Here is a 12,609-nt window from a genome sequence, read left to right on the forward strand (position 1 = left end):
AAGAAGAATAAAGAAATTTCAAATGGATTTTCATGATGCACTTTGATAATTTCTATTTTTTAACATCTTCTTTATAATCGCATTGCAAGACAGTATATGATGTAATTGAAAAAGTTCAACAATCGATTGATTATTCAGCGTGATGTGATTAATGTTGTTTGATAAGAAAACAATGGAAAAAGATAATTACAACATTATCGGTTTTGTTGTTGTGCCAATGCTTTTTGACTTCAGCAAGCTTCGAAGCATTCGCCTTTGAGTCAACTGTCTCAATTGTCTCAATTTATTTTTCATTTTTGTTTTACTGTTTTCAATCGTTGCGCAATAAAGAATTCTGTGTTTTTTTTGAACATGTGAATTCCATGAGTCTCAATGTTCGAAAGATATAATAGCTTTGTTGAGTATTTACTTTTTCGTTTCTTTATGAGTGAATTATCTTCATCATCATCTTCTTCTTCTTCGTCGTCTTTCTTTATCTCATCCTCCTCCTCCTCCTCCTCATCTCTCAACTTTTCATCCTCTTCATCAACTTCTTCCTTTATTTCATCATCATCAAAATCATTATTGTCACCAAAGTTTTCAAGGAAGTGTGTTTTTGTTGGATCAAAACTTGAATCATCATTTATTGTTTCACTTTTTATTTCAATTTCATCAATTCTTTCGAGCATTTGTTTTTTGAATATCATTTCGATATCAGTTGCATCAAACAATTCGATTGGTATTTCCTCTTTTTATGTTTTTTCCTTTTTCCTTTCACACAATTCTTATCCTTTGTCTTTTTCTTCTTTTCGGAGTTTGGATATTCTGCCTTCACACTTCTCATATGTATATATGAATACCTGTTATTCTTTTGTGTTGATTATGAAGAAATTGCTTTTCATTTTCTACAGATAATTAGAAATATTTTTCTATAGACATGTGAATCTATGAATTCCTTTTTATTTGATAAGTTCTTCTTTTTCTTGGTATGCAAGCATTCACATGTGACCACATCCATTCAATTGTTTGTATGTGAATTTTTCTGTTAATTTTATTAACAAAGCTTTTTGAGTGATTCAGACTTTGCATTTCGTAACTTTTTTTTCAACAATGCTGAAAGCAGACCACATATCTGAATAAACAGTTTGTGATTTATCGATGTCTTTTCTCATAATTCCTATTGCGACTGTTCATTTCTATTTGGAAGAAAGTCTTGGTTTTATTTCTGTTTCTGTACTTCTTGTTTTCATTCCATTGCACCCCAAAACCATTGTTGTTCTTTAACTCTTCAAACGTTTTTTTTTTTTGCTTTTTGAAGTTTTGTATAGTTCATTTCCATTGTTTTATTGATGCAAATTTTGTATGAACAATTCAGTTCAAAACAGGCACAAATTCTTCTCATTTATTGATTGAATTTTATTATTGTTTTATTTGATAAATTTGTTTCTGTTATCTTTTCATTTATCTCGTCCCGATTCCAGTAATGGAACAAAAAGCACATTGGAAAAAAATGATGATAATTTTAATCCATTGAAAATTGTTTTATTCTTCCAAAAATATTCCTTTTTGCATCTCGAATATTGAAATGAGTTATTGCTTCAAACATTTCTCCATTTCTTTTGTAATTTGTTGACACCACATTTATGACATTAAATACTTTTGTTAATAATGCCATATTCCTCAAACAGTGAAAAGAGGTACTCATAGCTCCCTGATGAATTAATTACAAAAAGTGTGAATGTTGGAAATTTGTACTTTTCTGATTCCTCTTGTATGGATTTGATAAGTATTCTAAATTTTCAAAAGTTTTTAATTTGATTATTTAATAATGTTTTTGATCAATAATAAAAATCGAGAATTTCATGATTGAATTTCACAATTTCCCTCCTTGAATCGCTTGATTTAATTATATAGATTAACGCCAAAATATTCAAATTCTGAAAAAAATTCAATCAGAAAGTGGTACAATAAACACCGATGCCTTTTTGATCACAAAAAGATCATCTTTTGTGTGTGGTTTTTGTATGAAAATGCTTGAAGTTTAATATTTTTCCCCAAATAATTACAAACAATTACTGGGACCAACATTTTTTTTCGTTAATTCAGGAAAAACATTTTTAATTTTCAGATAAAAATTTTGAAATTCCAGTTTCAACAATAAACTAAGACATATGAAACAGCTATAATAAAATGAGAGAAGAAGTCAATAATGTTAAAACAGTGTTAAACTCAACAGAATTTTTAAAACAAAGAAACAAACATTTGAAAAATTCGATATAAAAAATATCCTCAACACAAAATGTACTCAGACTCATTTTCTAAATGATAATTATGTCGTTACAAAAGAAATTATAAAAAATTCATTTTTCTGGAAATTCAACATAAGTCAATTGAAGAATTTTTCAATATAGTTAATGATTTGTTTTATGAAAAATTTACAAATGAAACTTTGTGAAGAAACGATGACGAAAATTTTGATCCAGATAAAGATGAGGAAACAATAGTTAATTTTGATAATTATCATTTTGTTAAAAGTCAGATTACAAGCTTTGGAAGTGGGGATGGAGTGGAAACAATGAATAACCTCATTCTAAAGAGTTTTCTATCTTATTTTTTCTTTTGTCACATTCAAATAAAAAAGATAATCGATTAATTGATATTTGATAATATATTTAAAAGGAAATGAAAATACAAAAAATTCACAACAATAAGGTAATGTTATATAATTCAATGAATTTTCCAAAAAGTTTAACAGGGTTGAAAGAAATGTCAAATTTTATTTGCAGAACACCATTAGAATTTATGCAATTTTATTCATTAACATTAAATAATATTTGAAAAAGTGGAAATATGAACAAAACGTAATTTTGATAAATTTATATCGATATAATTGATTCAACGAAAACGACAAAAATGCTGTGTGTGAAAAAAATCGAAAATAAACTTAATAATTGAGCATTATTGTTTTCCTGATTTCTGAAACTTCATCATTAATGTCTCAATATCCATTTTTCGATATTTTGAAGAGAGTGGAAAATAGGAATGATATGTTGGCTCATTCAGAGATAAAAACTTAAGATGATCAACAATCAATCATCGATAAATTTTGTAAAAAATTTACTGACCCATCTTTCGGTTTTCACCGACTGACTGGGTTTGTTCGTTATGAATTCGAATTGCTTCTTCGTCTTCTCTCATCATCAGCCCAACCTCATCGTGGAAGTGCAAAGTCAATCGAATCTTTGGATGAACAACTTTTTCTTTTGTAAGTTTTTCTTCACCACGGCTCCATTTCTTTAACTCCCGTCATATCTCAATCAAAACACGAATCTCAAACATCAACTGTTCGACTTCTTCATTCAACAGCATCAAATTTAAAACCTCAACTTGCAAATCTTTTTCTTTCATTTCGTCCAGATCGTCCAAAACAAATGAAGGAGGTGGGAATTGTGCTTGACTGCACAGTTATTCCAACAAACAAACCTGTTGGGAGGTTGGAGTTTGGAAAAAAATATTATACAGGAAAACACCACATCTGCAATGTCAAAGTAGAGGTGGGAGTTAACCCCAAGGTGGGGACAGCAAGTACAATAAGTTCTATCTACTCTGGGTCAACTCACGATTTCACTATTTTCAAAGAACATTACCCCACATTTGTTCAAAAGCTTGGAGGAACAAAGATTTTAGCTGATTTTGCTAACATAGGAGCGAAACCAGAGCTTGGGGCGATTATTGCAAAGCCAGTTGGAACTCCTGAACTTGCATCTCATCGCGTTATCGAGAAAAGATCATTCGGAAGACTCAAAATACTCTTCACCGTCTTCAGAAAACCTTGGACATTTGATGTTGTGAAAGTTGCAGACTATTTTTTTGCGTTGTATGCTGCCTAACAAACTTTCATATCTTGCACAATCCACTCGCAAACAAGGATTTTGAGGCTAATTCATTGTTTTTGGAGGAGTTATATTCGAATTACTTGAGAAAAGCAGATGCAAAGAAGGTGGCTAATGCTAGATATTTCGCCAAAATGACAAATAAACTCAATCCAGAAAATACCCTAACACCCACAATAACTACAATTTTGGCAGAAACAGGAGGCTTATCTTTCACTTTTTTACCATTATTTTTTATTTTCTTTTACTATTTTTTCATTTTTATAAACATCATTTTACCATATTTTTTTATTTCAGATGCTTCTGATGATGATCTGAGGTCGTTCGAAGCAGAAAAAGCGAAAGAAAGAAGAGAAAGAGCGAACTGCGAAGTTTTGGAACAAAGAAGCGAGCAAAGGGAACAGGTTTTAGAAAAAGAAAGAAAAGATTTTGATGAAGATCAAAATTGTGATAATTCACAAGCTTGGCACCTGCCACAGCAATGGAAATCTATTAGTATTTTTTCTCCATCTTCAACTCAGCCTTTTCCTTCATTTACACAAACACAACCTTCTTCTTCCTTTTCATCATCATCTTCATCTACTGCTTCTTCTTCATCTTCTGCTGATTCAAAACAAAATAAACCCTCATCTGTTCTCCAATTGTTACTGAATAAAAAGTGAATATCATTTAATTTTTCTTTGACTTCTTTTTTCAACCATCTCATCTTTTCAATAATCTCTATTAATTAATATTTCCAACTCTGAATTTATTTTTTTGAAGGAAAAACAAAAATTGTGTTTATTTATAAAATTTCTATATATTTGTCAGTTTTCTATACAAAACATACTAATAAAAATGAAATAAGAAAAACAAAAAAGCAACAAAAACAATAAAGTTAACGAAATTAGATCAATATAGCTATTTTGCTATCAAAAATACAGATATAAAATTGATTTCAACTGTTGATCATCTCTCGCTCGTGTTTAAAACGTTAGTTTCAAATTGTTCATTATGATCCGAATCGGAATAAGAGATGTTGAAAATAAACAATTTACACTAAAAACAATCAAAGAAAGAATTCACAAACTTGTGGTATTTGAAAGATCTGCCAACTAAGAAGAGAGTTTGAAAAAATAAGTCAATATCTTGATCGTAATTGACTCATAATTGTTAACAAAAAGATCAAAAAATGATCTATTCAAATCAGATTTGATTAAGTCAAATCAAATAAGATTGACTAAATGCAAATTGATTAAATCAAATCAAAATTATGCACTCAATTCGCAAAAGTTCAACTTCAAACTCGATGTAGTCTAGTCGGTTAGGATTTAGGATTTTCACTCCTGAGACCCGGGTTCGATTCCCGGCATCGAGGATATTTTTTTCAATTATTAATTATATAATATTTTCACATATAATTCGAAAAATTTTCTTTTGCAGTTTAAAAATCATTTATTATGATTTGAATTTCTTATTGATAATAAATTGAAATTAAAAACAGATGCGTATCTGATAATTAATTATGACTCATCTTTATTTATATGAAGAGAGAAAAAAATTTGTACCTGAATTATTCCCTGTATACACTTCATTTTCTTTTTAAACTCTCGTCACATTCGTAATTTATTGAAGCTTTTTTCATAAAAATACCACTTTTAAATACTATTTATCCAATATTTGTTGTTTTTAAAACATATTAAACATATTTGACAAATCAAGAAATTGTTTTTGTGAATGCATCTCATTAAAAAATTCCGATAAAACAAAACACCTTATTAGACCTCTGTGACGTGACAAATGAAAATTGAAACAATGACAAAATGACTGACAAGATTTTTTTGATTTATCTAAAAGAGTAATTTTTAACGATTTCACAATTCTTTATAACAAAAAAATTCATTCGAAAATCGATATACAACAATTCTTATTATTTTGAAGAAATCAAATTTTTTAAAATATGATAAAGTTTCCAATATATATATATATATAATTTTTTTTTTTTTTTTTTTTTTTTTTTTGATAGAAAATGTCAGATTAAAAATTTTTTTGTCACAATTTGTCATTGACCTTCACTGACTGACACTGACAAAAGAGAAAATGGTAGATATTTTTCATTCTATCATCTAATTTTTTCCAAAGCTTTTTGAAAAAATTTTAAAAGATTTCGCAATAATTCGTATTATTCTGTTTTTAATTAATGAATATATATATATATATATATATATTGACGGACAAGGCTCCAAGTTATTTGTCAGTTTACAGAAGATTACACCTTATTTCTGCAACATAAATATTTAAACCTTTTCAAATCGATCCTCCAACAAATACCAATTATTATTAAAAATGAGAATTATTTATAAAATTTTTCATTTATGAAAAACTCAACGATTTGTTCGAATTTTTTTTTCAATCATAAAACTTTCATTTTTTCATTCTCATTCAAAATTATTAAAGAAATGTTCAAAAATTTAAAAAGATGTTTAAAATTTCTATATTGATCTTAATTCATATTCAATTAATTTTCTTCTATTTTTTCTTTTGTTTTATTCATCAAAAATACAATTTACTAATTATTTTTGATATTATCAAAAATAATCACTTCATAATAATTTTAATAAATATAAAAATGAATTTATTTCAAAAATAAAAAAATTTATTATCGAAATATCCTAATAAATTAAATAAAACATAAATAAAGAACTAAAATATTCCAAATTAATTTTACTTAAAGTAAAATTCTTTCTTTAATGAAAAATATATCTTAATGCAAATTACTTCAATATTTTTGAAAGAAATTATTAATTTTGACTAAAAAATAAATATTTATATGATATAATTTTTTAATGAATTTTATTAATAAATTATTTTAATTTTGAAATGAAAATAGTTCGAATTAAGAAATTATTTTTGAAAATATGAAAGGATATTTTAAATTAAATCTGTTATCAATGAATATTTTTATTCAATATTATGTCTAGAATTCATAATACAAATGTCATTTAACCATTGATTTTTTTTTGTATGGAATTGTAAATAATTTTTTTTAAAAAGAGTTTCTTGTTTATATCTGAATATTAAATAATGAGAATATTCGTCTAACATATTTATTATATTCCTAATCATATTTAGAATTTTTAATATCATTTTTGTTTTTTGAAATAAATTTAAAATGTTTGAGATAATTTTTTATTGAAATAATCTATTTGTTTGTTGTCATTTTTTTTTTATCAAGTTATTTTTATAATTAGAAAATTTGTTTTTTTGAAAAATTTGAACAAAAAATGTTTTCATTCAATTCTAAGTTTTAAAAGATATTAAAATTTGAAAAACGTACAAAATTTTCATAAATGAAATTTTGATAATAACACATGAAGAAAAAAATAATGCAAAGCCAAATTTAGTTTCCAAATGCAGATTTCGACCAACAATTTTCACATTTTGGAATTTGATTTTCAGCAAAATCATCTGAGGCTTGAAACACGCAATTCAGCCCACCGACAATATCTGATCCAGCGATTGAAATAAAATAACCTGCTCCTCTTTATGATGAAGATAAATGATGGCAGCTAGTGCACATATTTATTCGATGGCTGCGAATCAAAAACATCTCCTTCAAATTCCAATTATTTTTTGATAGAGGTTCCATAACTGCAGAAAACACGTCAGTTAAAATTTTTGGTTCATCCAGACATCCAAACAACAGTTCATAAAAATTCTTCATTCTTCTCTTTCCCCAAGCTTTCACTGATTTTGATGGATTCCGATTTTCTTCCAAAAGACACAAAAAATATCTTTGATTTTTGGAAATGTGACTTTCCTCTGTGCATTTATCAATGCATAAGGAAGCAAGACATTGACATAAAGAATTGAAAGCACATGTTTTCCCAAAATTATTTAATGATCTTCCTTTGCAAATACTCATTAATACATTCACATCATCATCACTATCTTTATCACTCAACTCCAATTTAAACAAACTCTCCGCATATTCAAAAATTTATCTCTGTTTAATTTGGATTTGTTATCTATTTTCAATTTAGGACGAAATGTGTATTTCATAAAATTGTCAAAAAAATCGATGGAATAAACATAATCATTCTCAAAACAAACATCCGACATAATTGAAGAATTCGAAAGACAATAAAATATATCTATATGATAAATTACATTCATTGAAGGAGCTAGAGAAGTTTTTGAATGAATTTTTGAAAGATCTGACTGATAAATATTCTTTGATGATGATGTTAAAATTGGTTGATTGTTGTTTGTGATGCGAAATGATGATGCATTACATGCAATCTGTGAATTGGTAGAAATATTTTGTTGTGAACTCACACTTAACTGTTTTTCTTTTTGTTTTTGTGAATTCTAAGCAAATTCAATCTTTTCAAATGGCAACTCCTGAAAGTGTTGTTTCTGAATCCATTTTGAATTATCACATATAGTTATTGGATAATTTTCAAACGATTCTGTGCTTTCAGAATTGGAATGAAGCTCAATTACATGTCGACACTCTTTCGGAAAAGCTGTTGTAAAAAAAAAAAATTTGAAATAAAATGAAATGAAGATGTGAGAATAATTGCTTCTTTCTCTTTAATGATGAAGCGTTTTCAAAAATTGTTTTGACCTTGATAGTGCCTCAAAAAGTTTTTTTTCCTTGTTCTGTTGATTGGAAAAATGTTGCGAGAACAAGTTCTGCATGGTTTTCTGAAATTTTTTCGGAAGCTTTTTCAAGATTTCTGATATCCCTTAAAATGCTTATGAATATTGCTCCAATGATCATTCAATTTATGTGAAAATATTGTGTTTGCTCAAAATGAATTCTCACAAATTGGTTTTTATTTTTGAAAAGTGATAAGTATTTAATATCTTCGTCTAAAAATAATTGAACCTATTTAATTTTAATATTTCGATAAATCCATCAATTTTTCTTTCAACACATGCATTCTCTAATCAATTACGTTTGAAAGTTCCAATTTTCAAAAAATAAAAATCACACACATTTTTTGCAAAAAAATGAGTGATTTCTTTTGAAATCATCTTTTTTCACACAAATTTTTCAGTTCAAAAATTTATCTTAAATATTAACATTTGAACTTTAAAAATGTATTCTGAAGCCTTTTAACTTTTCATATTTGATTAAGTTAAAACATTTGTTCAAAAAAAAAAAGAAAAAAGAAAGAAAAAAAAAAAAGAAAAAAGAAAGAAAAAAAAAAAAGGAAAAAAAAAAGAAAAAAAAGGAAAAAAAAAAGAAAAAAGAAAAAAAAGAAAAAAAAATGATAATCATACTTCATCTCTTATAATTAAAAATCTCAATCAAAAAACTGACAATCTCTGAAAATCAACACTCCGATAAATAATATGATGATAAAAATAATCACCCAAATTATCAAATAAGTTTCAATAATATTTTATTTAAATATCGAGCATTTGAAATTAATCATAAATAATGACATATATACAATCAGCGTATTTTGAGTTTTGGTTTTTTAAAGGATCCTAACATTTAATTCTCAATAGAAATTAATTTTAGTAGAATTTTATTCTTTCGAATTGAATTGATTGGGAAACGACTTGTTCCACTTCGCTTTTTGAATGTTAATCACTTTATATAGTTATTTTTTTTCAATTTTTTTTTTTGGTAACTTTCGAACATTCAAATTCTTTTTGTTTTGTGACTCGTGACCTTAACTTTTATCGTTTCTTAAATAACTTCCCCATTAAATTGAGTAAGGTTTTAACATTTTGTTGGTATGTCTATTATATGTAATTAAAACTTTTTTTGATAAGTTTTTTGATTTTTGTTTTATTTTTGAACAGTGCATTTGAATCTTGTTTTAATGCAGTTTTAACTAGAATAAATAACTTTTAACCATTTTTAACTATATTTTTTATATGTTTTGTATATTAATAAAAGTTCTAAATGATTGAATAATTCTTTTTTTTACAGATTCACTCATTTCATATTTTTATTTTTTGTTTTTAGAATCAACAATGAAATAAAGTTATTCAATGAAAATTTCATGTTTTTTTAATTATGTTTTATATAAATTAATTTTAAAAACTTGTCAATTATTAAATGATATTCTATTTAAAAAAAAAAATGAAAGTTAAGTGAATTGAAAAATAAAAAACTATTAAAAAACAAAATGTTATTATCTCAGCAAGCTCAGCAAATGTGTTTTGCTAACTCTTTATTCTTTCATTGTGGAATTGGAAAAAGAAGCAGAAGGAAATAATGTTGTTGATGAATGTTGCTGCAGGCGAAGAGATCTTCATTAATTTGAGATGTGTCAATCTTGTAAACAATCACCACTTTCTGTTTCTTATTCCATTTTTGTCTCTCTCATTTATTTTTATTCAATCACTTCTTTCTTTTTCTTCAACAGAAATTTTCCTTTTCTTATCCTTTTCCTCTTTTTCCTCTTTTTCTTCCTTTTCTTCTTCATTTTCTGACTGTGAGTCATGAGAATCGCCTAAAAAACATAGTTATGGTAATGTTAATATAAAAACAAGAAAAATAGACATTAAAAACATTAATATGGGTTGAAAAATAAAATCACTCTAACATCTTTGCAAGCAAAGATGCAACATTGGGTGTCAATGGAAAGTCAGGATTCAGGCGGTTTTTCAGTTTTGCTCTGTATTTTTCATTTGAAACTCATCTTGCTCTTTGTCTATTTAAAAAGTGTATTTGTGAGTCATTGACAAATTTTTCATTAACATCAATATCCTTTGCAGTCAGCTTATTGTGTTGAATATGAAAATTGACAAAGCAGCACGCAACAGAAAATTAACTTCTGACTGAAGACTTTGAAAGGCCAGGGATGCTGAAAGACAGCGAAAAGCTTTTTCAATCTACCAAAGAAGCGCTCAACGATTACGCGACGAGAAGCGAGGTGTGGATTTCCGACCGGTTTCGTAATATATGCATCCAAATCAGCCCTCGCCGCGATGTGTGCCGAGTCCGCAAGCACATTTGAGCCCTCAAACTGCACCTTTAATTGTGGGAAATTCTCTTTGAAGATAGAAAAGTCATGTGTTGAGCCGGTATAAATGGAACTGAGCGTGCATGCTTTGCCAATGCGTGTGTTTTCACCAACTTCAGCCTTTGCGCAGAAGATATGATGCTTCCCGCTGTAGAATTTTGTTCCAAACTGCCAACTTCCAGCTGGTCTGTTGATTGGAAGAACTGTGCCGCCAACCACAACACCCACATCTCTCATATCATCTAATCTATCTGGTCGAAATGTTAATAACAAATCAGCAAAAGGTATTTTAAAGTCATTCACAACACTATGAAAAAGTCGAACAAGAGAATTTGGTGTTCTGAAAAATGATGAAGCTAAAAAATGAGTGATTGTTTTGACACACACACACACACACACACACAAAAAAAAAAAAAAAAAAAAAAAAAAAAAAAAGAAAAGAAAAAGAAAAAAATTTAAAATATAAAATTTAATAAAATAATCCAATCAAATTACAATACACAGAACATAGTTATGATTTAAAAAAATAATCGCTTATTTTAAAAGCAATTTCATTGTAGTGGTTTGATCACAATTTTTGTGTTTTTTTTTAATAGTTTGTGATTGAACATTTTTCGAGCAGCGAACTCAAAATATGTATTCGTTAAGCAAAGAGTGTTGTATACAGGTTTGAACTGATAACAGAATATTGTTAAATTTCTGATGATTTTTTCCAGTACAATTTACAAATTTTTTTGGCTTTGTTTACATGATCACTATTAATAATTGTTGTTAATGAAACACTTTTTAATGATTATTCATTTTTAGCAATTCAAAACAATGATTATATCAATTTGGAATAGTCATTTTATATAAGAATAAGTTTTTCATGAACAAAACTATTTGAAAGATTTTGTTAATAATAAGATTTTATGATAGTTGTTTGAAAAAAAATTTCTAACAATGAAATAAAACATTTGGAACAAATCCAAATATTATTATTGTTGTTTATAATAAAAAGATAAAACAATGATTAATTGTATTATAATTTCATAAAAAATTTTTGCTGGATTAGTAATGATTGTGATGGACTCTGAATTGGAGTATTTTGAGTCAGTGAATCCGAATAAAAAGATGTAGCAGTTTTAACAGGAAAAGGAGCAGTTAAAGATTAGTGTATATTTTGTGTTTATTTTCATTTGCGAAAGATAAACAAATCGAGTGAATAACATCTGGATTGTGTTTTTGATATTTCTCTTTCACTTTCTCCTTCGAAAAAAATTTTTTTCATTTTAAAATTTGAATCTTTGTTTTTCCATTTATTCTTTTCTTTAACAAATTGCATGATCTCTGGTATCTGAATTATTGTTTTCTCCATTTCAGTTAACAAAAATATATGTGAGAATATTTTTGAATTCAAATTTTATTGTGTCAAAATATTTGATTTTTGAATAATATTTATATTATTTGATGATGAATACAATTAAAACCGGATATCATTACATCGAATATAATCAACATCGTTTGAAGTCACATTTTTCCATGCACAAACATTTTTGTCCAAATTTTCATTCATTTTCCATCACACATTGTCACAGGGCTGAAAATATATAATCACAATTTTTATTATTATAGGTGCTTTTTTCAATGAAATATCGATTTTTTGATCAAAATTTTCAATTTTTTAATTTTTCAAAATTATGTTTAAAAAAGTCTAAATAATGTGTATTAATAAAAAAATTGATTTCGCAAGTGAAAAATGCGTTTTAATGAAAAATTTTCAAAAA

The sequence above is a fragment of the Monocercomonoides exilis genome (assembly GCF_001643675.1).
Source record: "Monocercomonoides exilis strain PA203 chromosome Unknown scaffold48-729018, whole genome shotgun sequence".
Taxonomy (NCBI): domain Eukaryota; phylum Preaxostyla; order Oxymonadida; family Polymastigidae; genus Monocercomonoides; species Monocercomonoides exilis.